The following is a 6000-nucleotide window of genomic DNA, read 5'->3' on the forward strand; positions in this document are numbered from 1 at the left end:
ACGAGAGGTATAAGCCACAACGTTCTTCTCTTGCATAAACACAACGCCTAGACCTTGCAAAGAGGCATCACAGAAAATTTCAAATGGCTTGGATTCATTAGGAGGAGTCAAGACCGGAGCTGAGACTAGCTTCTCTTTGAGGGTGTTGAAAGCAACGTCACACTCAGGTGTATAGACATACTTGACATGCTTCTGGAGGAGGTTGGAAAGAGGCTTTGCAATCTTTGAGAAATTCTCAACGAATCTTTGGCAATAGCTTGCAAGCCTAAGAAAACTGCGGAGCTGCTTGACATTCTGAGCAGGTTCCCAGTTCGCAATTGCAGAAACCTTCTCGGGATTAACAATGATTCCCTTAGCAGAGATGATATGACCAAGATAAAGAACTTCATCAAGCCAAAACTTACACTTGGAAAACTTCGCATAGAATTGATGCTCACTGAGCTTGTCGAGCACCAATCTCAAATGCTCATGATCCTCCTTATTCTTGGAGAAGACCAAGATATCATCGAGATACACCAGAACGAAATCATTTATGTAAGGGTTGAAGATGAAGTTCATCATGCGAGAGAACGTTGGAGGAGCATTGACAAGGTCGAAAGACATGGCCGTATATTCTTAAGAACCATAGCTTGTTCTGAATGCTGTCTTGGGGATATCTTGTTCACGAATGCGAATCTGATGATAACTCATATGGAGGTCAAGCTTGGAGAATACTTTGGCACCTTTAAGTTGCTCGAATAGCTCATTGATGTTGGGAAGTGGATACTTGTTCTTAATTGTCTTCTTGTTCAATGCACGGTAGTCGACGCAGAGTCGGTCCGTTCCATCCTTCTTCTGGACAAAAAGAACACCACAACCCCATGGAGATGAACTTGGTCTGATCAGGCCCAGCCACTCTTGTTCATCGAGTTGTTTCTTCAATTCCTTCAACTCCTCTGGTCCAAGCTTGTAAGGACGCTTGCAAACGGGTTCCGTGCCAGACTCAAGATCGATAACGAATTCAACTGGCCGATGAGGAGGCATTCCCGGAAGCTCTTCTAGAAAGTTGTCTTGGTATTCACAAAGGACTGGAATCTGAGAGATGACATTCAACTCGCCCTTCTCATTGAGAGAAAATAGTCGAATGGTTTCGTCACGAGCGGCATAGATGATCACATCATCAGAAGAGTGTGTCAATTGAATCTCCCTGGCAGCACAATCAAGTTGAGTTTTGTGCTTAGAAAGCCAGTCCATGCCGAGAATTAGATCAATATCGGAGCCACCAAGAACAATTGGAGAAGATGGAAATTTATAGTTGCCCAACTGGACAGAGACATCGGGAGCAGCCAAACTAGAAGTCATAAGCTTTCCCGGAGAAACAACTTGCATAACTTTGGACAAGATCTCTATGTCAACATTGTGCTCCGATGCAAATGGGTATGACATGAAAGAATGCGATGCACCAGTATCAAATAAGACTTTAGCAGCAATGGAGTTAACTGAAAGGTTACCCATGATCACATCTGAAGAATCCTCTGCCTGAGTTGCGTTCATCATGTTCACCTTAGCATGCTTGGGATTATGCTTGACCACTGCATTGCGAGAAGATCTCATAGGAGGAGGACGCGGAAGGCGCCTTTCGTTAAAGCACTTGTTTGCATAGTGCCCTTTCTGCTGATACTTTTTGCAAGTCAACTTCTGAGAGCGGACGATGATAAGGAGCACTTGACCTTGGAGCTTGAGACTGAGATTTGTTCTGATAGCCTAGGTTGGGTGGGTGGGAAAATCCATGGCCACCTTTGCTCTTCTGCTGGTAGGGCTGGCGAAACGGAGGAGGAGGTAGCCAGAACTTCTGTTGCTTAGCTGCCACTTGTGTGGAAGAAGAAGATTGAACTTCATCCCTGACTCTCTTCTTTGAAGCCTCACACTTGAGCTGAGCAGCTTCTTGCTTGAGTGCCATGATATAGAATTGATTGAACTGAGTCAGCTCAAGAAGCACGAGAGCTAACTGCAGATCTTCTCTGAGGCCACCTCTGAATTGATAGATTATAATCTTTTCATCAGGAACGTCTTGTTTAGCGAAGCGAGCAAGCTTCTGAAACTGGATATTGTATTGGTACATGGACATGATGCCTTGCTTGAGATTGTGTAACTCCTCACGCTTACTCTCAGCAACACTTGTTGGAATATGATGAGCTTTGAAGTCTCGGCGGAAATCATCCCAGGTAATCACACGACCTCCTCTGGAATCTTTGTATTGTTGATACCAATCAGCAGCTTGGTCCTTGAGTTGAAACGAAGCAAACTTGACAAAGTCCTCAGACCTGACATTGCTACATTCAAAATGCTTGCAGATGTCCACGAGCCAATCGTCGGCACCTGTGGCCTCGACACAGTTGCTGATAGACTTCGGCTGGTTTGCAAGGAACTGGTTGAGGGTAGCAAACTGAGGCTGATTGTTGAAATTCCCTTGGCATTGATTTCCTTGGTTGCCTTGACCTTGGTTGCGCTCTTGCAAGAGTTGCAAAAGCATCTGAGTGTTGGCGTTGGTGGCTTCCATGACAGCTTGCCATGCCTCCGGAGGTGGAGGTGGTGGCGGGGTGTTCGCCTGACTCCCATCATTGCATTCCGAATTCAGACGCGTTGGAGGAGCCATCCTAAAAAGGGTGACATCCATTAGAATCTTGATACACAGATAGACAATTTGAATCAACGGATAGAAATTGCAACATATAGTCTTCACAATAAAAATTCAAACAAGGATGAACGAATGAATTCCAAAGTAAATCATCACACGTCCATTAAGGTGAGAAGCCGCTTAGATAAAGGTAGATGAATGAAACAACAAGGTATGGCTGGAACAAATAAGTGGTAAGGATTACCCAATCACAAAACCAAATATCTGCGGGAAGAAATACTAGAGCTGCTTGAATTCCCACCTATGAACTCCCGAAACTTTCTGGTTATGCAATCAGGTGTTGGGGATACAGGGGAAGCATAATATCTCACCCAAACTAACAACCCCTACATCCAGTTGTATCCATCCTTCAACACATAACCAATAAACCTTCGGAAATCATGTACCCCAACCTTCGAAAAGCATCCGTTATATGAGTTATGGCAATACTCCCGAACTCCCGCCCCAGTACTAGGTGGCGTCAAGGTTATCTCACTAACAACTGCATAAAAGAGATTTTTGATGTCGGCAAACTCAGGTATTCTAGAACTGCAACGATAAAATTGTGGCGACAACACCTCGGAGCTCAACTCCCCGGGACACTGCCACAACCCCTAAATGTCAGGAGGCACCAAGAACAATGTTATCATCACAAGACAATCGGAACGATTCCAAGATACCCGCGTGATCCTAGAAAAAAATTCATGAAATTTGAGGAGAGGAAAGTCAAAACTTCTACGTCAGGAGGCCTCACCAGAGCGGCGAAGGGACTGAGGAGTAAAAAGAATCCTAAACTCCGATATATGTAATCCTAAGACTCAAAACATTTTGTTCTAGACTCAACAACATCAGCGATTCGATCAAGTAGGGGCCCCTAAGTCGGGGATGGCTCTAATTACCAACTTGTAACACTCACGATGCGGTTATATCTCCCATGTGTCGAGGCATGACTTAGAGGCATAACCGCATGGTGGTTTAGTCGCAAGAGGGGTAATCTTCACACAATCCCATGTATTGAATAAGAAAAGGACAAAGAGTTGGCTTACAATCGCCACTTCACACAAATAACAAGTTAAACATACATCATCCAGAGTACAATCAAAGGTCCGACTACGGAACCAAAATAAAGGAAGACAACCCGAAATCCTAGATCCCCGATTGTCCCAATTGGGCTCCACTACTGATCATCAGGAATTGAAACATAGTAACGACCCAGGTCCTCGTCGAACTCCCACTTGAGTTCGGTAGCATTACCTGCACTGGTATCATCGGCACCTGCAACTGTTTGGAAGTATCCGTGAGTCATGAGGACTCAACAATCTCACACCCGCGAGATCAAGACTATTTAAGCTTAAGGGTAGGGTAAGGTAATGAGGTGGAGCTGCAGCAAGCGCTAAGCACATATGGTGGCTAACATACGCAAATAAGAGTAAGATGAGAAGCTACGCAAGGGTCGTGAAGCCAAAAGAGATCAAGAAGTGATCCTGAAACTACTTATGTTCAAGCATAACACAAGGCCGTGTTCACTTCCCGGACTCCGCCAAAAAGAGACCATCACGGCTACACACGTGGTTGATTAATTTTAATTAAGTCAAGTGTCATGTTCTCTACAACCGGATATTAACAAATTCCCATCTGCCACATAACCGCGGGCACGACTCTCGAAAGTTTATACCCTGCAGGGGTGTCCCAACTTAGCCCATCACAAGCTCTCACGGTCAACGAAGGATATTCCTTCTCCCCGAAAGACCCGATCAGTCTCGGAATCCCGGTTACAAGACATTTCGACAATGGTAAAACAAGACCAGCAAAGCCGCCCAAATGTGCCGACAAATCCCGATAGGATCCACACATATCTTGTTCCCAGGGCACACCGGATGAGACATCCTACGAGTAAAACCAACCCTCAAGTTTCCCCGGGGTGGCCCTGCAGTCTACTCGGTTCGGACCAACACTCACAGGAGCACTGGCCTGGGGGGGGGGGGGTTAAAATAAAGATGACCCTCGGGTTTGCAGAACCCAAGGGAAAAGGCTTAGGTAGGTAAATTTAAAACCAAGGTTGGGCCTTGCTGGAGGAGTTTTATTCAAGGCGAACTGTCAAGGGGGTCCCATAACCCTAACCGCGCAAGGAACACAAAATCAAGGAACATAACACCGGTATGACGGAAACTAGGACGGCAAGAGTGGAACAAAACACCAGGCATAAGGCCGAGCCTTCCACCCTTTACCAAGTATATAGATGCATTAAATTAAATAATAGATAATGTGATATCCCAACATATCCATGTTCCAACATGGAACAAACTTCAACTTCACCTACAACTAGCAACGCTATAAGAGGGGCTGAGCAAAAGAGGTAACAGAGCCAAACAACGGTTTGCTAGGAAGATGGGTTAGAGGCTTGACATGGCAATATGGGAGGCATGATATAACTAGTGGTAGGTAGCACGACATAGCGATAGAACGAACAACTAGCAAGCAAAGATAGAAGTGATATCGAGGGTATGGTCATCTTGCCTGGAATGTTCTCAGAGTTGTCGAAAGCTTGATCCTAGTTAGCGTACTCAACAGGTTCCTTGTTCAGGTACTCGTCTCCCAGCTCTACCCAAAGCAAGAACACAAGCAATGGAACAACAATCAAGCACGGAGCAATGCATAAGCAACATGATGCAATACATGGCATGATATGCAAGATATGATATGCAATGCATATGCATGCTCCGGAAGGGAAAGAATGATCAAGGCATCAACATGGAAAACCAAGTATGCCGCTGGAAAGATGAGGTGATTTCGGTCGAAATCGATATAAGGATCACCAAAACGGATGCACGGTTTGCAAATGACAAGCAAAACAAGAATGACACAAATATGCGATTAACAGCATGATAGTACTTAGAATGCAACAAGAAACTAAGCTACTACACTCCAACATAGTAGCAAAGCATATGGCAGTGAGGTACAAGAGATGCTTGGCAAAACATGAACACTAAGCTACGGCTAAATCGCACTAGAATAGGTTCAAACAAGCATGGCAAAAGTGCAAAAGATATCAGCTTCACAGACTTAGTGAAAATACAAACATGGCATAAACAGCATCAGGAAGCAATGTTTAGAGCACGAAAACAACATGCTACAGGAACATATCATAGCAAACAAAGGCGTGGCATGCTTCTACTAAATTCATAGAACAAAACTCTCTTACTTATTATGAGCCAAAAGGGCACAGGAAATATGATGGAACCCATGCAAACAGAGCCAATTTTATAAACAGATTCCGACTTGGTGAAATTCAGGACATGGCAGAAAATAGATTCATGATAGCAACTTTGCAGGCTCATGCCACT

This window comes from Triticum urartu, chromosome 3A (assembly GCF_056163025.1).
Source record: "Triticum urartu cultivar PI428250 chromosome 3A, HENAU_Tu73, whole genome shotgun sequence".
Taxonomy (NCBI): Eukaryota; Viridiplantae; Streptophyta; class Magnoliopsida; order Poales; family Poaceae; genus Triticum; species Triticum urartu.